Source organism: Choloepus didactylus, chromosome 1 (assembly GCF_015220235.1).
Source record: "Choloepus didactylus isolate mChoDid1 chromosome 1, mChoDid1.pri, whole genome shotgun sequence".
NCBI lineage: Eukaryota > Metazoa > Chordata > Mammalia > Pilosa > Megalonychidae > Choloepus > Choloepus didactylus.
In genome coordinates this window covers 179,935,766-179,957,637 of record NC_051307.1, presented here as the reverse complement: position 1 = coordinate 179,957,637, position 21,872 = coordinate 179,935,766, and the positions used below count along the sequence as shown (strand labels likewise).

At 36.9% G+C, this 21,872-nt stretch overlaps 1 long non-coding RNA gene across 1 annotated transcript in view; it reads right to left on the bottom strand.

Moving 5' to 3' along the window:
* Positions 1 to 321: 321 nt before the first annotated feature.
* The window catches only part of LOC119541860, a 39,040-nt gene continuing 17,489 nt past the window's right edge, over positions 322 to 21,872 (bottom strand). The window contains exon 5 of the long non-coding RNA XR_005218367.1: positions 322 to 2,501. This is a non-coding gene — a long non-coding RNA (uncharacterized LOC119541860). The remainder of the gene's footprint in view (positions 2,502 to 21,872) is intronic.

Below are 21,872 nucleotides of genomic sequence, written 5' to 3'. Positions count from 1 at the left end.
TTTTCCATTTCCACAAAAAAGACTGCTAGAATTCTGGTAAGAATTGCATTGAATCTGTAGATCACTTTGATGATACTGATATCTTTTAAAATGCATAAGCGAAAAGACAAACAACTCAGTTAAAAATGGGCAAAGGATTCAAATAGACATTTCTCCAAAGAAGGTATACAAATGACCAATAAATGTATGAAAAAAATGCTCAACATCTTTAGCCATTAAGAAAATGCAGGTCAAAACCACAATGAGATGCCACTTCACACCCACAAGGATAGCTATTATTAAAAAAAATTAAAAAAATGAAAATAACAAGTGTTGGAAAGGTTGCAGAGAAATTGGAACAACCCAAATGTCCGTCAACAAATGAATGGATAAACAAAATGTGTAACATACACAAAATGAAATATTATTCAGCCATAAGAAAGACTGGAGCTGTGAGACATTATGCAACATGGAAGAAACTTGAAAATGCTCAGTGAAATAAACAAGACACATAAGGATAAATATTGTATTGATATCACTTATGAGGTGACTAGAAATAGTGAATTCACAGACAAAAGGTAGGTTAGAGGTTCCCAGGGGATGGAGTGAGGAGGTGGAAAAGGGGAGTGTTTGGGGAAAAGAAGATTGAATTTCATGTAATATGAATTATATCTCAATAAAGATGTAATTTTTTTTTTTTTACTTAAATTCGATTTACTCTGTTTTTAATATTGTACATATGGTATCTTTTGTTAGTATTTCAGGGTATGTTTCTGTTCATCCTTTTATTTTGAAACTGTTCTATGTCATTTGGTTTCTGGTATGTCTTCTGAGAAACATATAGCTAGCTGGCTTGTTTTGTTACCATTGCATAAATGAAGAGGTGGTTATGTGAAAGTCAATAGGTTATGGAGGGATTTTAAGCAGTTGAGTGATATTAGTTTTGCATAAAGAAATATTACCTTACTGGGGGTAGAGAAGAAATTGGAAAGGGACGTATTTGAAGGCAGCTATAATTTGCAATCAGGTTTTCTGATTAATATTCCCGTGTTTCAATCCCTTATTTTCGTGTTTAAATGTGAAATGATATTATTTGTATATCTGCAGCTTCTGATTTCTGTAAGAAAAAGGGTGGAAACAGGTTTCAAACCAATATTCAAGAGGATTTTCTCCATCTCTCATACTAGAAATGGATAAAACTCTCCTTTTTCAAAGATGTATTAAATATTTCAAGGATTATTTTTTAAAAGTTTAAGGAGCACTGGTTAAACTGCAAACTTCTTAAAGGAAAGATGTCTGATTCTTCTTTATATCCACAATACTTTTTGCATAGTAGGTGCGCATTAGCGGCTTGCTGACTATAACTGAATTGAATTCGGTTACCACAATTTCCAGAAAGTTTTCATGCCATTCATTCCAAATTTCCTAAAACTGCCATAAAGGGCCCCTAAAACTGAAGTGGCTTCCAATAATCAATGCATAAATTAAACTGAAATACATAAATTAACTTGACCTTCTTGGAATAGCTCTAATGTTAGACCAAGTGCTCTGAAAATGTAGTCCCGGTAAAGGTTAGTGACAACTGAGTTTATTGTGTGCACTGGAAAGCCACTTAGTCATGCTTCTCAGTCCCACTTGATAGCAACATTACAGTATTAACAACCACAGTCACCTCACCCCCACCACTCCCTATACATGTGCCAAAACCTCTTGGCCACCTCTTTCTGTCTATATCCCTTGAATGTGCTCTCTAGGATCTGTAGCTAAGCTAGCATTGCATTTCATGCAGTCACTCAGCACCTGTTTCTGGCACACTTAATTAGAAATCAGGCACTGTTCTCAGGGCTGGAGATATAACAATTAATGATGCCTGATCCTCACCGGGCCTCTGGTAAGTCTTAAGGTAGGCTGAAAAGGACTGCAAAGGGTGGGCAGTCTATGATCCAGGCTACAGCATAGATGGACCCCAAAAGCACGATAAGTAAAAGAAGACAGTCACAGGAGGCCACATATTGAATGATTCCATTTATAGGAAATATCTACAATAGGCAAATCCATAGAGACAGAAAGTAGATTAGTGGTTTCCAGGGACTGGGAGGAGTGGGGTGTGGGGAGTGACTGCTAGTGGTTACAGGGTTTCTTTTAGAGCTGATGAAAAAGGTTCTAAAATTAGATGGTGGTGAGATTATACAACTCTCTGACTATACTAAAACCCACCGAATTGTACACTTCAAATGTGTGAATTGTATGGTATGCGAATTATATCTCACTCATTAAAGCTGTTTAAAAATAAAAATTAAGGAAATGGATATTCCAAAGTAAATTCAGAAAGAGAGAGAGGGAAAGTGGGCACAGGAAGGAAAAATTCTGAGTGATGTGGGATCCTTGAGATGATCATCTAGAAAGGTCATCTAGTTCCTTGCTCTGCAAAGTGTGGCCCATGGTCCTGCAGTCTCGGCGCCACCTGGGAGTTTGTGGAGATGCGGAATCTCAGGTCCACCCCAGACCTACTGGATCAGGATCTGCATTAAAACAAAATCTCCAGGTGATTCGTAGGCTCATTGAAGTTTGAGCAGCCTGACCTAGTGGTCTTAAATTTTACTTATTGATTTATTTTAAACAATGGAGTCTTTCTTATTCAACATTTGATGTAGATGCTTGAAAATTGAAATAGCAAAAATAGAACTTCTCTGGTTCAAGAGAGGTAAGGAGCCTTGAGCTCACCTGTTTGCCCCTCTCATAGGTCTGAGGCAATGCACAGATCCCCTCCCAAGGATTACAAGGAACACAATTTGAAACCCCCTGATTTGGGTATTTGGATAGTATCTATCTATCTATCCATCCACCCATCCACACGCACACACACACACACACACACATACACACACACACATCTTTATTTAATAAAGCTCAGAATAAAAACTAGCAAGCAGGATGACAGGGCAATCATAGGCGTATCATGCCAAAAAAAAAAGTTCAAACATAGGCTCACTCTCTGCTTTCCAGAGCCCGTTGCCTGCCCCAGATTCTCTCTTCTTCCCATCGTGGCCTAGGCTGCCAATGCTACACTTCATCTGACAGCACAGAGTTGGCCTGTCCCAGTGCACAGTGCAAGAAAGAGACATTTCCCAGCACCTGTGTGTCTGTGGTTGCCTCCAGCCAAACCACGCAGCTGCATCTTTGGAAACGCAGCTGACCTTCCCACGGAGGAGCCGACATCCTTCACTCACAGCACTCACCAGGCAATCAGGTGGCATCCCAGTGACATTCTTCACAGCTCCTGGCAATGGCCTTTAATTCATCTGGTATTTAACCAGGGTGAAGCATCCTCTGGCTATAACATATCTGTTGGTGTGAGCTAGGCCTGGCTCATCTTCCGCTTACTCAGGTTCAGGGTTTCACAGCAATTCACGGTCTGCAGGCAATTCAACTTTGCACAAAATGCTCTCCTTCCATCTTCTGTTAGTGCTTTAAATTTATATTCTTCTTGTCATCTCTTGGTAAACAGGGAATCATAAGATAGAGTTGGAACATAACATTTTACAGATAAGGAAAATGAGGCGTAGAAAGGGGAAGACACTAAATTCACGCAGCTTGGAAACATCGGTCAGGATGTCAGTGTGAACCTGATTACAGATGTGTTTCTCCTGGATGCACACTGCCCAAATATTAGAGTCCTCAGCTCATAACAGGTCAATGTTTAGCCAGCTGGTAGCCAGGCCTGGAAGTCACCTGAAGTTTTCTAGCATCTTTAAAGAACCATGAATATTTGAAACACCAAGAAGGTGTAACCATTCAACCATATTTTGACCCCTCTCCATAATTTCCTTACTGTGAGATCTCATTGAAGAAAATGACGATAAATACGTCTAGCTGTAGATTTTGAAAACAAAGAAGTACCATACAGGAGGAATCATGGGTATATGTATAAGCACTATTAAATTTTTTGAATGTCCACATGATTCTGGCTTCAGCTATTGAGCCACATAATAACTTGTCACTGGGTGAAAGGATGCTCATCCATGTCCAGAGTAAATAGGAAACCTTGTGTGACTTGCCCAAAGTCACACTTTGTGTCTTTGACACAGGGTCAGTTCTCATAGATTCGGCTGTTTGGTTCTCCATCCTTCCATCATGAAAGTTCTTTACTTCCAGGCACTTGATCAAAAAAGAAAAAGGATGTTCTGACCAAAGGGAGGACAAATGCATCACAAATACTTAAAAGAGATTCCCCAGACCAAAAATTAATAACTTATTATTCTGACTGGCCATCTATTTCATATGAACTTAATAAGGATTCATCAATCCTGGTGGGCACTCTTGAGGAAACTTATACTTCCTTGTAATTTCTTGTTCAACATGTTTTCCTAATCAACTGTAAACTCTAGGAGGCTGAAGGCTTGATCTTATTCAAAGCCATATTCCTCAATTTCTTTGTAAAAGATGGCCAATAAATATTTGCTGAATGAATGATCTCTGAGTCCATTTTCTGTTCTTGCAAAGATATGGTTAGGATTATAGTTACTATTATTTGCAAGTAACCAAAACAAACTAAGCATAAACAAAATAGGAAATTTTTTCCTGGCCCTCAGAAACAAACCCAAACCAGGGGCTCTTTCTCATTCTCTCCACCTCTTTTGTCTCTACTTCTTTTGTTTAATTTTTTAAGCAAAAAATTAAGTTCCTTTGCTAATTTTTTTCCCTTTACAGACCAAGCTTTCTCAGTTTCTCAGTCCACAGGCAAAGTTTTACCTGTCTTCATTACAGCTATCTGAAAAAATAGCAAAGGGGTTTTATCTCCAATGTCAAATTCCTGAGAAAGAGACTTATAGGTCAGCTAAAAATTTGTTGGCAAGGGAATGGGTTTACATTATACAAACATAGCTGCTTTGCCACGATCTCTTGGGTGAATCTGCCTGTGGGGAATTCCTAAAAAGAGATGCATTTGAGGTGCTTCCATCCTATTTGCATGTCCTCTGTGTGCACTAGTTGTTCATTTTATTAATGTTCTTTTCTCTCCATTTTTCTATTTCTGGGTCTTTCTCCCCCTACTGATCCAATAATTCTTATAACAAACACATTAACCCATTGGTTTTATTTTTCTGAAAACACTTTTCCAGTTGGTATAGAATTCAATGTAGAAAACAGAATCCACTTCAGATATTTTAAACAGAAAGGATTTAACACAGAGAATTAAATACTTACTAATTCCTAGACATTCTGTAGGAGCTGGAGCTTTAGGAATAATTCCTGAAACATCTCAGAACTGGCCCTTAACATTGCTGCTACATCTGCCACCGTCGGAAAAATGTACCACTGCAGCTGAGACCCAGGATTAAGAAGCTGCCACCGTTAGAAACACAAATGCCATTTGAGCAACACAAGTTCCACCTACTACCACAAAGGTGGAGAATAGATACTGGAATGATGTTCCAGAAAATATCATATCTCCACAGACTTATTTAAAAGCACAAACAAAAACAAATAGCCCAAAGCAAGACTCTGTCTCATTTTTGCCTCCAAACCCTCATAGGAAAGTGAAAATGACTTGCAGGGCAAGTTCTGAGAGGAAGAAAGGAGCAGAAGGAATATTCAAAGAAATGATGGCAGAAAAATTCCAAAATAAATGAAAGACAAATATGCATATTCAAGAAGTCCAATGAACCCCAAACAGGATAAACTGAAAGAGAACCGTGCTCAGATACACAGCAGTCAAACTGCCAAACTTCAGGGACAAAGAGTGACTTTCGAGAGCTGCAACAGGAAAGCAGCACATCATGTACAAAGAAGTTCCAATATTACAAAGTGATGATTTCTCATCAGAAACCATGGAGGAAAGAAGGCAGTGGGGTGAAATATTTAAAATGCTGAAAGAAAACAATTGCCAAACAAAAATTTTATACACAGTGAGGCTGTCTTTCAAAAATGAGAGATTAAGACATTCCCAGATAAACAAAAACTGAGGGAGTTCATTACCATCAGACCTGCCCTAAAAGTAGGCTAAAGGAATTCTTCAGACTTAAAGGAATGAGCACTAGACATTAGATTGAAACAGCATAAAGAAGCAAAGACTTCCAGTAAAGGTAACCATATGGGTTAATATAAATGTCAGTACTATTATATTGTAATTTTCGGTATGTTACTCCGGTTTTTACTTCTTACAGGTTCTAAAATGCAAAGACATAAAAAGCAATGGTAAATCTACAGTTTTAGGCATACAATGTATAAAGATATAATTTGTAACAAGTACGACATAACAGGGAGGAAGCAGGAGTATAGGACGAGTATATGCTACTATATATATGCCACTGAACTTAAGTTGGTATCATATCAAACATGATTGTTATAGATTTAGGTTGTTAAATTTCAGCCCTACAGTAACCACAAAGAAAATCTCTGAAAATATATACAGAAGGAAATGAAAAGGGACTCAAAATAGTATACTACAAAAAAAGATCAAATAAATTAAAAAGTAGGCATTAATGGAAGAATTGAGGAACAATAAAGGTATAAGACTTACAAAGGCCATATAGCAAAATGGCAGAAGAAAATCCTTCATTATCAGTAGTTATAGTAAATATAAATGTATTAAACTCTGTCAAAAGGCAGAATTGGTAGAATGGGTTAAAAAGCATGACCAACAATATGCTATTTACAAGAGACTCTCCTTAAATTTAAAACCACAATTAGGTTGAAAGTGAAAAGATGGAAAAACATATCATGCAAATATTAACCAAAAGAGAGCTACAGCAGCTATATCAATGTCAGATAAAATTGACTGGAAGTCAAAAACTGTTACGAGGGACAAAGAAGGTCACTATGTACTGATAGAGGGATCGATTTAACAAGAAGACATAACAATTATAAATATAAAGGCACCAATTGGCAGAGCCACAACATATATGAAGCAAATATTGATAGATTTGAAGGGAAAAATAGACAATTCTATATTAATAGTAAGAGACTTCAATATACCACTTTCAATAATGGATAGAACATCTAGGCAGAAGACCAATGAGGAAATAGAAGACTTGAACAATATTATAAACCACCTAAACCTAAGAGACATGTATATTATACTTCACCTAACAGAAGCAGAATACACATTCTTTTCTGGTGCACATGGATCATTCTTCAGGATAGGTTAAAAAAAAAAGTATCAGTAAGTACAATGTATCTTTTCTGACCTAAACGGATTGAAGATAGAAATCAATAACAGAGAGAGAATTGGGAAATACAGAAATATTTAAATACATAAACAATGTACTCTTAAACAACTGGCAAGTCAAAGAAGCAGTCACAGGGGAAATTAGGAAATATCTTTAGGTAAATGAAAATGAAAATCCAATATACCAAAATTTATGAGATGTAGCAAAGGTGGTGCTGAGAGGGAAACTGATAGCTCTAAATGCTGATATAAAAAAGAAGAAAGATTTAAAATCAGAGGCCTAACATCACAACTGGGGGATCTAGAAAAAGACGAGTAAAGTAAACCCAAAGTGAGCAGAAGGAAGGAAATTACAAAGATTAGAGTGGAGACAAATGAAATAGAGAATAAAAATACAATAGAGAGAATCAATGAAACCAAACATTGATTGTTTGAAAAGATCAATGAAATCAACAAATTTCTAGCTATTATGTCAAAGAAAAAGAGAGGACATAAATAATTAAACCAGAAATGAATGGGGTGATATTGCCACTGACCCCACCAGAAATAAGAAGAACTATAAGAGGATACTATGAACAACTGTATGCCAACAAATTAGATAATTTAAATGAAATGAGCATATTCCTAGAACATACAAACTGCCTATACTGTCTTAAGAAGAAATAGAAGGTCTCAGCAGACCAATTACTAGTAAAGAGATTGAATCAATAATCAAAAATCTCCCAACAAAGAAAATCCCAGGCCCAGATGGCTTCACTGGTAAATGTTACTAAGCATTCCATGTAGAATTAACACCAATCCTATTCAAATTCTTCCAAAAAAATTGATGAGGAGGAACACTTCCTAACTCATTCTATAAGGCCAACATCACCTTAATACCCAGGTACAGATACTACAAGAAAAGAAAATTGCAGACCAGTTTCCTTTATGAATACACATGCAAAACCCCTAGACAAAATACTGGCAAACCAAATCCAGCAGCACATTAAAAGATTTATATACTATGATCAAGTTGGGTTTATCCCAAATATGCAAGGGTGGTTCACCATAAGAAAATCAATTAATGCAATACTCCACATTAGTGAAATGAAGGGGGAAAATCACATGATCATCTCCAATGACACAGAAAAGGCATTTGACAAAATCCAGCATCCCTTTTTTACTAAAAAAAAAAAAAAAATCCTCGGAAAACAAGGAATTGAAGGTAACTTCCCAATATGATAAAAGGCATATGTGAAAAACCACAACTAACATCATACTCAAAGGTGAAAGATGAAAACTTTCCCTCTAAGATTAGGAACAAGTCAAGAATACTCACTGTCACAAGTGTTATTCAACATTGTACTATCATTTCTGGCTAGCGAAATCAGAGAAGAAAAAAGAAATAAAATACATCCAAATTGGAAAGGAATAAATAAAACTTTCCCTATTTGCAGATGACATGATCCTATATACAGAAAAATCCACAACAGAGCTCCTAGACCTAATAAATTAATTCAGCAATGTGGCAGGATACAAGAGCAAAAATCGCTAGTGTTTTTATACACTTGTGATGAACTACCTGAAGAGAAAATCAAGAAGAAAATTCCATTTACAATAGCAAATAAAATAATCAACTATCTAGGAATAAAATTAACCTAGGATATATCTTATATGCAGAAAAGTACAAAACATTGGTAAAAGAAGTTTAAAAAGAACTAAATAAATGGAAGAACATTCCATGTTCATGGATTGGAAGATTAAATATTGTTAAGATGCCAGTTCTACTCAAAGCAATTTACAGACTCAATATAATCCCAATCAAAATTCTATCACCTTTCTCAGCAGAAATGCAAAATTCAATCATCAAGTTTATATGGAAGAGTAAGGATCTCCAAATAGCCAAAACCATCTTGAAAAAGAAAAACAAAATTGGAGGACTCACACTTCCTAGTTTTAAAACTTATTACAAAGCTACAGTAATCAAAGCAGCGGAGTACCTGCATAAGGACAGACATATAGACAAATGGAACCAAACTGAATAAACCCTCACATCTATATAGGCCAATTAATTTTTGACAAGGGTGCCAATTCCCAACTTGATGGAGAAATAATAATCTCTTCACTAAATAGTGCTAGGAAAACTGGATATCCATATGCAAAAAAATAAAGGTGGACCCTTACTCACACCTTAAACAAAAATTAAAGAAGATCAAAGATCTATAAGAACCAAAACTATAAACTCCAGAAGAAAACATAGGGACACTTCTTCAGATCCAGTTTTTCTTAGATTTTACACCAAAAACACAAGCAACAAAAGAAAACAGAGATAAATGGACTTCATTATAATTAAAACCTTTGTGTATTAAAGGATTTCATCATGAAAGTGAAAAGACAATCTGCAGAATGGAAGAAAATATTTTGGAGACCACATATCCAATAAAGGTTTAATATACAGAATATATAAAAGAATCTTGAAATTCAACAACACAAAGACTAACAACCCAATTAAAAAATGGGCAAAAGATTTGAATAGATATTTCTCCAAGGAGGATATACCAATGGCCAATAAGCACATGAAAAGATGCCTTTAGGGAAATGCAAATCAAAACCCCAATGAGATACTGTTTCACATCTACTACAATGGCTACTGTTTTCTTAAAAAAAAGGCAAAATAATAAGTGTTGGAAAGGATGTGGCATAATAGGAGAACTCATTCACTGTTGATCAGGATGTAAAATGGCAGCTACCTGGAAAACAGTTTGGAAGTTCCTTAGAAAGTTAGATACAGAGTTGCCATGTGACCTGACTCCCACCTCTGGCTATATACCCAAAAGAACTGAAAATAGGAACTCAAGATATTTGCACACCAATGTTCATAGCAGCTTTATTCACAGCTGCCGAAAGATGGAAGCAATCCAAGTGCCCATCAACAGATGGACAGATAAACAAAATGTGACATATCCATATAATGGAATATTATTCAGCCATAGAAAGGAATGAAGTTCTGATACATGCAACAACATGGATGAATTTCGAAGACATCATGTTGAATGAAATAAGACAAACACACAAGAACACATATTATGTGATCTCACTAACATGAAATAATTAGAATAAACAAATTCATAGTGTCAGAACCATAATACAGGTTACCAGGCCCTGGGGTGGGGGTAGGGAATCAAGAGTTAATACCTAATTGGTACAGAGTTTCTGTTTGAGGTGATGGAAAAGCTGTGGTAACGGATGGTGGTGTTGGTAGCACAATATTGTGAATACAGTTACATCACTCAATTATATGCTCGAATGTTGTTGAAGGGAAAATTTTAGGTCATATATATGCTTCTAGAATAAAACATTTAAGAAAGATAGAGCCATAGAACCGTATAACACAAATGGTGAACCTTAATGTAAACTATGGACTATTTTTAATAATATAATTATAATCGTATTGTTTAATCAATTGTAAGAAAGTTACCACACTAATGCAAATTATTAGTAATAGGGAAAACTGTGAGAGTGGGGGTAGTATATGGGAACTTTTTATTTTCTGCATGATTTTTCTGGAAACCTGCAAGTTCTCTAATAAAAATAAAAAATAAGATGGATGTGGAAATACAATAAAAGAAAATGAATATTAGGAAACAGTGAAATTTTTTTATTCAAAATTTTGTTCAGTGCTATTGTTTTCACATTTATAAAAACAAAATATAAAAATACACAAACCAATTCAAATTCTACTCTGAAGGGGCATTTTTGACCACTGTAACTTAGTGTGGATCAAATCATTTCACAGAATAAGTACAGGTTAACTCTGTTGTGCAGTTTTAAATACATAGGTATGAAGCTACTATCAACTCTGGGCTGTTCAGAAAAGTACAACTTTGGCCTGTTCTCAAAATACAACTTCAGTGCAGAATGCCACAGGATCAGGAAAAGCCAGGCATGCCAAGTATTGTAATCATTAAGTGATGTTCTCTATTTTATTTAAAACTTAATTCAGGAATGATTTTTTTTTCTTTTCTCCTAAGATTTTACTTTGAGGTTTTCCAAAATCTTTAATTCCTAAAAAATAAAAAATTCCAACTCCATGAAACCTCTCAGAATGCACTTATGTTATTCAGTAGCTAGAAGACAAATCCTACCCCACAGCACTTAATTTCATCACCCAACACAGGCTGCACTCTCCCCCTCCTCGAGATGAGCCAAGGGGACTGGATGCCAACCTGTGGAAGATGGTTTTCCAGAAGCAGCATCTGCCTCCCCACACATGTCCCAGGGCTGTAGCTGGCACCATGGTCCTTGGAGTTCCCCTCAGCACTGCAATTGGTTGGTTTAGTCAATTGAGGGCTCTCCCCAGCTATTACATCCTTGAGAAAAGCAACCTCCTCTGATATGACTTTCAATAAGACTTTGTGGAGCCACTTTTCCCAACTCTATTGTGAACAAGTAATCCCAGCCCCAGAGAGCTACCTCCTAAGCTTGCATCTCCTGTTAGAACATTTCTTTTTCTTACCTATTCCAGGATTAAAGTTATGGTCTAAAGAAAGAGTATAAAGCTATGTTATCTGAGATAAGTCTCCTTGGAACTCCTCTTAGAGCTACTGGGCTCCTCATTACATAAGGTTATCCCTTTCATGTGGTCTGAAGGAAGAAGGTAATACTGTATTCTAAATCACTGGTTCTCAATTTTTATTATGCATCAAAACACCTTCAGAGATTAAAAATTTTTTAATAATAATATAGATAGCCACCAGAGATTCAGATTCAATTTTCTGAGGTAGGGCCTTGGCATCAGCATTTTAAAGCTATTCAGGGGATTCTATTCTGCAGCCACAGTTGAGAACCATTGCAAAAAAATGATGATCTGGCTCAGATGACCAACTCATCCTGGTTTGCCCAGGATTTTCCTGGGTTTAAATCTGAAAGTCCCACATCCTGGAAAACGCTTGACCTCAACCAACTGGGATGGTTGGTCACCCCAGGCCCAGCAGTTTCTCCTTTCAACCTACTGAAGAACGCCTGAATCACTAAATACACAGACTTTGTAATAATGCAGAATAAACCACACTGGGCTCGCACTCCTAAGGCCTGGGTTCCAGCCCTCCTTCTGCCGTTTCCTAGCTATGTGATCTTAGATGAGGCACTTAACTCTTTAGAGATCCAGTTTCCTGAGTTCCCCACTTTCTCATTGCAATGTCATGGCGATCAAACAATAGCTCACAGGCCGAAAGGGGAAACTGGAGTTCAAGGAGGATAAATGATGGTGCTGGGGTCACCAAATGGGTATTGGTGGCCCCTGATCACCAGGCTTAAATTGCCTTCCACTGCAGCTATCCTTTAAAAATGCAAGGATTTATGAGTCACCACCCCAGGCCAAGAGCAAAGCAATGCACTCACTGCCCACCTTCCACATTCTCCCATCAGTGTGTACATTCTATGGATTCTTCCCCATTGGTTTTTATGCTTAATTAATCGTGGGTTTAAAATGTGTTTGGAGGAGTTAACTTAATTTGTCCCAAGCTGCAGGTCCTCTGTGTGAGTGTAGATTATGCCTAAACAGGTTCTTTAAGGAAAGAGTCCAGGGACCCCCAGCCCCAATTCTGTGGTTGGGCCCAGGAATCTGCTTGTATAAGTGGTCTTCAGGCCACACAGTAACAAATGTATTTTTATTGATTTTTTTCATATTTTATGTTTCTGAAATAAGATGAATTACAATCAATGCATACATATTATGTGACGCTTTTTCATTTTCTCCCCAAGGTGGTGCATCTTATACCAAATGGAGATTTTTGCATCCAGGTAATCAAAGTATTCATTTTAATTCAAACAGCAGCTCTGTGAAGTAGCTTTTGGAGGAGAGAGTCTACATGCCCAAGGCAGGAACTCATGTACAGCATCGCAGAGGCAGGAAACCACACACAGTCTCCCTTCCCACCTTGACAAGTTGGCGGGCACGAATCCCACATTCTCTGAGAACTCCAACTAGAACAATACTTTTGGAAGTCATTAGCCAATCCCTCACTCTTCCCAAAGTCTTCTACCCCAAAATTTAGTTAAATGCCCCTCAAATTATGATGAGTTTAAAATTTTATTATGTTCACATTCTCTGGTGACTATCAACTTTCTACCATTTGCCATCCAAACAACAAAAACTTTATACAAATAAACACTTGTGAAACAGGAAGAAAATTGGAGCTCAACAACTCTAAGAGGCGTTCCAAGAGGAGTTATCTCAGATAACATAGGTTTATACTCTTTCTTTAACTCTCACAATATAATCCTCAAATAAACTTTCTCTAAAAAAAAAATAAGGGCAACTGGTACCTTATTTAAGTGATGTTCTCGTCATAGTTTGAGCAACTTGGTGTAACCAACTTGCTCATCTGGAGTTGAAGGAACAGAAATGAACAGATTTTTAAAATAATTATTCATAAGATGTCAACTCTCATAACACTGTTTCTTGATTATCTGCCGACCTGAGAGGGCTTTTGCTCTGCTCTTGGAATAATGTGTGACATGCTGACATCCGGCTGGTTGATGGTAATGAGATATTTAGTGGGCGAGAGAGAAGGGCTTGATAAGTAGGTCCAGTCTCATCCTCCCCTTTGTCTAAGATCTGTTGGAATAATTCACATAATACTTCAAGAGGTGTGGTGAAATGAACTGAGAATTGGCAGTTCAGGATCCTAAACATTTATGTTCTAGAGAATAGAAGGCAAAGGATAAATAATGACCCTGGATCACATAGATTATCTTGACAGAAATATTTAGGCATCAGGGAGAAAATTAAGAATAAGAGAAAATGTCAGAGAGGCAAATTTCATACCCCACCCCTGCCAGTTTTCTAGCCGGGTAACTTTGGTCAAGTTACTTAACCTCTCTTAGACTGTTTCCCATCTTGCAAATGAGATAATAATGCCTCAGGGAACAGTGGTGATAAAGAAATGGAACACTCTAGAGAAATTATTTTGTACATAGAAACATCTTCAAAATGATACTAAATAATGAGAATTCAAGCATTAAAAATTATTTTATTTGCTATTAAATATTATCTTTCCACTTAGTACTTCTGGCTTCCCTATAGGTCTTGTTGCATATCACAAATTATGTAATATAAAGTGCTCTTTTAAAGGCATTTAGGAGAATATAATGTGAGTATAAATTTTGAACTAGATAAATATTTTGTGATTCCCAAAAGGCAACAGCCATTATTTTATGTTGGACTTGAAATTATCTTCTAGGTTGGTTTCATAGAGGCTCAGGTCGTGGTCATGATTCTGCCACATGTGAGCTAAGTGGCATTGTCTGTAAGACAGAGTCCTTATCTTACCTGTACTATGGAACAATCCTTACCCTTCCCATCTCACAGTGTTGCTGAGAGTATCAAGAGAGAATGCATGTGAAGGTGTAAAGCCCTATACTAATGAGAAATATCCTTATTTCCTCTGAATTCTAGGCATATTCATGGCATATGTTTGCACCTGTAGGCTTTTAGAACTAGGTTTTCATTGAGTACGCAGGACTAGCTCCCTGGAGAAATCAACTGGAGACACCATGGTGGAACCAAAGCTGCCTCCTGGAGTTGAACTCCCTTCTTCCATATCTTACAGGGAAATCACCTTGTCTTCATCAGTTTCTCTTGCCTTTGTCCTTGTGCTACATGCACAGCTCATAAAACAGGTCCCACCCAGGGAAGAATGTCAGTCAGATTTAGGATTTCCCTGACAAGAATCAACCTTACCCTCTAGTACAGGGATCTGTGTTAGGCAAATACTCAGAACATTTAAATTCAAGGACCACTGGAGAAGGCACCATTGAACTCACTAATCCCTCTATAACACCTTTCAAAAACCAGTTAAGAAAGTGGGTGCTGAAGGAAAAGATTCAGAGGGGCCTGCTGCCCACCTGGTTGTCTAATCTTTTAAGATCTTTAATCCTTTCATGAGGATCCCTTATTAGCCTAAAAAAAATTATCAAAGCCTTCTGAATGACAGATTCTATTTAGCATCCATTAATTGAGAAAATATATCAAGACCGAAAAACCAGCAAGCAGCAAGGGTTCAAAAGTACCATATACTGAAATTTTGGTTTATTAATCAAAAAACCACTTACTTAAGCTGTGAAAACCAGTAATGCATATCTCTGTGAGATCTACTTATGCAGTCTTCAGGCAATGTGTGGTTTGCAAGGGAGGTTGGAAGAAACTCTCATGAAATCTACAGAGTTCCCCATGGGGGCTTTGGACCCTGGTTGAGAATTGCTGCTTCTAGTCAAAGAAGGCTATCACCGTCACCTCTTTAGCTTTGCTCCAACAGAAACACTTTCAGTCAGCCACAGCTGTATATGCTCTCAGATCTTATGGAATTTTGAAGATTGACTATTATGTCATCTAGAGCCAATTATTAACAAACAAAGAAATTAATTTCTCCTTGAATATGATGCCAGGAAATCCCTGTATTTCTTGAAGAAGAGTGCATGGTTTTGATAGCATAATGAGAATTGTTGAGGGAAATGATAAGTATATAATAGAAATCTGCCTGCCTGCCAGGACAGTGCCATCTGAGGTGGCAGTTCCAGAATCTGATCCTCAAATCAGCAATTGCTGCCAGAGAGACTGACATATAAATAAAAATGCTAGCGTGTGATTTCACAAGAGAAGTATCTATCCAGCAGAAAAACACCAGTGTCCACCCTCCAGCACACTGTCTTCTAAGTATTAAAGTATTTGAGGGATCACATTATTCATCAAATTTTGATTAGTAAATACAGAATACCTCATTTTATTGCGCTTTTCAAATATTGCATTTTTTTAAAATTGAAGCTTTGTGGCAACCCCTGTGTTGAGCAAGTCTATCGGCACCATTTTTCCAACAGCATGTTCTCACTTCATGTCTCTGTGCCACATTTTTGTAATTCTTGGAATATTTCAAACTTTTTCATTACTATTATATGTGTTATGATGATTACTATTATATGTGTTATAACAATCAATTTTAATTGTTTTGGGGCAACATGAGCAGCACCCATATAGGATGGTGAGCTTTATTGCTGAATGTTGTATGTGCTCTGACTTCTCCACTGACTGGCTGTTCCCCTTTCTCTCTTCCTCTCCTTGGGCCATGCTTTTCCCTGTGACACAACAGTATTGAAATTTGGCCCATTAATAACCCTACAATGGCCTCCAAGTGTTTGAGTGAAAGGAAGAGTAGCATGTCTCTCATTTTATTTTATTTTATTTTATTTTTTAATTTTAAATAAAAATAAAAATGATTAAGCTTAGTGAGGAAGGTATGTGGGAAGCCAAGATAGGGCTGAAAGGTAGGCCTCTTGTACCTAACAGTTGACCAAGTTGTGAGTGCAAAGGAAAAGTTCTCAAAGGAAATTAAAAGTGCTCCTCCAGTGAACACATGAATGACAAGTGGAACAGCCTGATTGATCATTTGGAGAAAGTTTTAGTGGTCTAAATAGATCAAACCAGCCACAGCAGTCTCTTAAGCCAAAGTCTGATTCAGAACTAGGCCCTAACTTTCTTCAGTTATAGGAAGGCTGAGAGAGGTACGGAAGCTGCAGAAGAAATATTTGAAGCTAGCAGAGGATGATTCATGAGGGAGACTTAAGGAAAGAAGCCATTTCCATAACATAGAAGTGCAAGGTGAAGCAGCATGTGCTGATGCAGAAGCTGCAGCAAGTTATCCAGATCTAGCTAAGATCATTGCTGAAGGTGGTTACACCCAACAATAGATTTTCAATGCAGACAAAATGGTATTCTATTGGAAGAAGATGCCATCTAGGATTTTCATAGTTAGAGAGGAGAAGTCAATAACTGGATTCAAAATTTCAAAGGACAGGCTGACTTGCTTATTAGGGGCTAATGCAGTTGATGACTGTAAGCTAAAGCCAATGCTCATTTAACATTACAAAAATCCTAGAGTCCTTAAGAATGATGCTAAATCGACTCTGCCTATGCTCTATGGGAAAACAAACCTGGGTGATACACATCTGTTTACAACATGGTTTACTGAATATTTTAAGCTCACTGTTGAGAACTATTGCTCAGGAAAAAAGATTCCTTTCAGAATATGGCTGCTCATTGACAATGCACCTGGTCACCCAAGAGTTCTGAATGAGATATACAAGATTAATGCTGTTTTCATGCCTGCTAACACAATATCCATTATGCAATCCATGAACCAGGGGTAACTCCAACTTTCAAGTCTTATTATTTAAGAAATACATTTCATAAGGCTATAGCTGCCATAGATAGTGGATCTGGGCAAATTAAATTGAAAGTGTTCTGGAAAGGATTCACCATTCTAGATGCCATTAAGAACATTTGTTATTCCTGGGAGGAGGTCAAAATATCAACATTAACAGAAGTTTGGAAGAAGTCAATACCAATTCTCATGGATGACTTTGAGGGATTCAAGACTTCAGTGGAGGAAATAGCTGCAGATATAATGGAAATAACAAGATAACTAGAATTAGAAGTGGAGCCTGAAGATGTGATTGAATTGTTGCAATCTCATGGTAAAACTCAGATGGATGAGGAGTTGCTTCTTATGGATGAGCAAAGAAAGTGGTTTCTTGAGGTGGAATCTACTCCTAGAGAAGATGCTGTGAACACTATTGACATGACAACAAAGGATTTAGAATATTACATAAACTTAATTGATAAAGCAGTGGCGGAGTTTGAGAAGAATGACTCCAATTTTGAAAACAGTTATACTGTAGGTAAAAACGCTATCAAACAGCATTGCATACTACAGAGAAATCTTTCCTGAAAGGAATGGTCAATCAAAGTGGCAAACATCATTGTTGTCTTATTTTAAGAAATTGCCACAGTCACCCCAACCTTCAGGAACCACCACACTGATCAGTCAACAGCCATCAACATCGAGGCAAGACCCTTCACCAGCAAAAAAATTAAGACTCACTGAAGGCTCGGACAATTGTTAGCAATTTTTAGAAATAAAGTATTCTTAATTAAGGTATGTACATTGTAATTTTTAGACATAATGCTATTGTACATTTAATAGACTATAGTATAGTGTAAACATAACTTTTATATGTTATGGAAAACCAAAAAATTCATGTGACTCACTTTATTGCAATATTCGCTTTATTGTGGTGGTCTGGAGATGAGCCCACAATATCTCTGAGGTTTGCTTATAGGGAGTTTGACAAGTAGAATCAGTAGTTTCTTGTTTGTGATTTATTCTTTTTCGTGCACTTTGCCTAGAGCATTTCTAGAGTCACTCTTCAAGATAATCTGTGCTTGTGTCTGTCCTTCTTAATTGGGTCTCTACTAAATTTCCATCCAATTTGGAATACCCCTACATCTTATGTTGAGTTAACCTAGAAGCATACCCAGAGAAAAAGATCTGAATTAAAACCAATTATTTGGAAGGACATCCCAGGAGTCATCGGCTAGAATGAGGATGTGAGTCTAGAAAGTGTAGGAAAGCATTACAAAGTGCTAAGGAGCAGTTTGCCATTTTGGACACCTGGCTTTCAATCCTACCAGGTATGTCTGGGAGATAATATGAAATATTCCTTAGAATGGCTCCACTCAAGGACCAAGGAAGCTGGGGCCTTTATCGTCCAACTCCATCCACTATTAATTTAGAGAAGCTCTCAGAGACATCAATTCCCGGGAACTTCTGGCTTGCCCTACCCATGAGCCAAGCATACCAGAGAGAGTCTGCAGCTGGAGTCACAGGCACAGAAGGCCTGGTGAGTGCTGAGGGGTGTGGCCAGGGAACTGCTCTTCCCTATTGTGCAGAATTTGTATCAAGCCATTTCAGAAGTGATTGGCTACCATCATTTATTTATGACTATTTGTGTACTAGATGCAAGGTAACAAGACAAGTTTCCCTCAGACCATGAACAAAGACCCTGAAAATTGTGTGGACTGCTTTCTTAAAACAAGGGCAGAAACTTTTAAACTTTTATGTCCTGCCTAGTTTCCTAGCTGCTAAAACAAATACTACACAATGTGTTGGCTTAACAACAAGAATCTATTGGCTCATTTTTTTTTCAATTTTTAGAACATTTTCATTACTCTAGAAAAGAAATACAGACAAAAAAAGGAAACTCAAATCCTCCCATACCCCTCCATTGTTGACTCATAGTATTGGTATAGTACATTTGTTACAGCTAATGAAAGAACCTTAAAATACTACTAACTGTAAATTAGTTTGCAATAGGTATTTTTTTCCCTATATGCCCCTCTATTATTTTTTTAAAGTTTCAGTATAGTATTTAATTTTCAGATATTTACAGTCATCTTATTTGATATCACAAAATAGTGGCAGTGTTATTAATTTTACAGATGAGGATATTGTTGCACTATTCTCACCATACATAGGTTGCAGAATAAATCTGAATACAGATCAATACTTCCCCCTTCTTCCTTTGTATGTTTACAAACATGCCTACACATAACCCTTGCTATTCAAATTATTTTTATCTGAACCAAGGAGCTAAATGCATTGAGATAATTTTGTTTTGTTTATAAGAATTCTCACTGTAAACTATACAAGCTTAGGAATCAGAGAGTAAATAGATTTTTTTTTTTTGCCAAACCCTCTATCTGAACTCAGAAGCTAAAATTGTTCAGTATTTTCCATTAACTATGCAAATCTTGGGTCCACAATTAATGTTCTTTTGTTTCAGTGTATGAAATAGAAGTTAATAATTGCCACTTAAATTTAGTGGTTCAATGACTACAATAAGAGATGTCTCTCCATATATAAATAGACATTTTCACCAACACTGCTCCCTATATGCCTTTGCTTTATATCTCCCATGCCTATCTCCAGACAATGGCATCTAATCTACACCAACCAATAAAACATAATTGAGAAGACACATTTTTCAATGTTCTCGAAAAGTATGAGTATTCCTTTGGATTTTTAAAAGAGTCTATATTTTCAAACTTAAATTTAATAGTTTTTAATTCTTCTTAGTCTAATTCCTGTTTTATCAATTAGGAAACTAAGAATCATCTTACAAGTTAAGTGAGATGACCACATTTACAGTCAGCAAGTCAGAAAAGTGAGGCAAGTATCTTCATCTTCTGACTTCTAGTGTTTCAGAAAAAATGCCATACCATAAACCTGACTTATACATTTGAAATAGAGTAAAATAAATGGTAGCATGGAATAGGATGTGATACCAAGTATGTTTTCTCCTTCATAATGTCACCATTCTGCCATGTCTGTTTATTCCTTTCTGAAATATGGAATTAAAAATAATTTAATATAAGGTTGTGTCTTATGATGACTATGATGATAATAAAGCCAAATGTATATTCAGTGGCCACTATATGGGTAAAAAATGCATCTTCATCAAATATTATGGAACCTTTCTCCATATCCCTCTCTCATTTCTCTGTTTTTCTGTCAATAGGGATCGCTTTAGTATCTCAAGTAGAGTGGGCCTCTTACTAGCAAAATCTCTCAGCATCTGTTTGTGAAAAATTTAAGCTCTCCCTCAAATTTGAAGGAGAGCTTTGCTGAATAAAAAATTCTTGATTGGCAATTTTTCTCTCTCAGAATTTTAAATATGTCATGCCACTGCCTTCTTTCCTCCATGGTGGCTGCTGAGTAGTCGCTATTTAGTCTTATGTTTTTTCCTTTGTATGTGGTGAATTGCTTTTCTCTTACTGCTTTCAGAACTTTCTCCTTCTCTTCAGTATTTGACAGTCTGATCAGAATATGTCTTGGAATGGGTTTATTTAATTTATTCTATTTGGAGTTCACTGGGCATTTATGCTTTGTGTATTTATGTTGTGTAGAAGGTTTGGGAAGTTTTCCCTAAAAATTTCTTTGAATACTCTTTCTAGACCTTTACCCTTCTCTTCCCCTTCTGGGATACCAATGAGTTTTATATTTGGACGTTTTATGTTATCTATCATATCCCTAAGGTCCATTTTGATTTTTTTGATTTTTTTCCCCATTCTTTCTTTTGTTCTTTCATTTTCCATTTTGTTGTACTCCAGGTCACTGATTCATTGTTCAGCTTCCTCTAGTCTTGTACTCTCAGTATCCAGAATCTTTTCAATTTGGTCAACAGTTTCTTTTATTTCCATAAGATCATCTATTTTTTTATTTACTCTTGCAATTTCTTCTTTATGCTCATCTAGGCTCTTCTTCATGTCTTTCATATCCTGTGCCATGATCTTCTTCATGTCCTTTATATCCTGAGCCATGGTCTCATTGTTTATCTTTAGTTCTTTGATTAATTGCTCCAAGTACTGCGTCTCCTCTGATCTTTTGATTTGGGTGTTTGGGTTTGGGTTATCCATATCATCTGTTTTTTTCATATGCTTTAAAATATTCTGTTGTTTTTGGCCTTTTGGCATTTGCTTTACTTGAAAGAGTTCTTTTAGGATATGTAGGATTATTCAAAGACTAATCTCTAATTTGTCATATCTACAGCTTGGTGGTGTACACTTTGTCTAACTAGCCAGCAGGTGGCATCTGTGAGCCACCTAATCCCTCAAGCCATTTGTCACCAACTTTGTCTTTGTGGTGTGTGGGAGTCTGATTCTTGTGGGGTCCAATTGGTGCACCAGTTTTGCGTGTGTAGTTGGTGCTGTCCACCCTGCATGTGGGGTGTGTGTCTGAGCAGTTAGGGAGCGAGGGCGGCTTTAACAATCAAACCTCCCAGGTGTTCCTGGAGATTTAAGGCTGTTCCAAGAGTCTAAACCTTCAGTTCGGTCCCACCACAGATTGTCTCT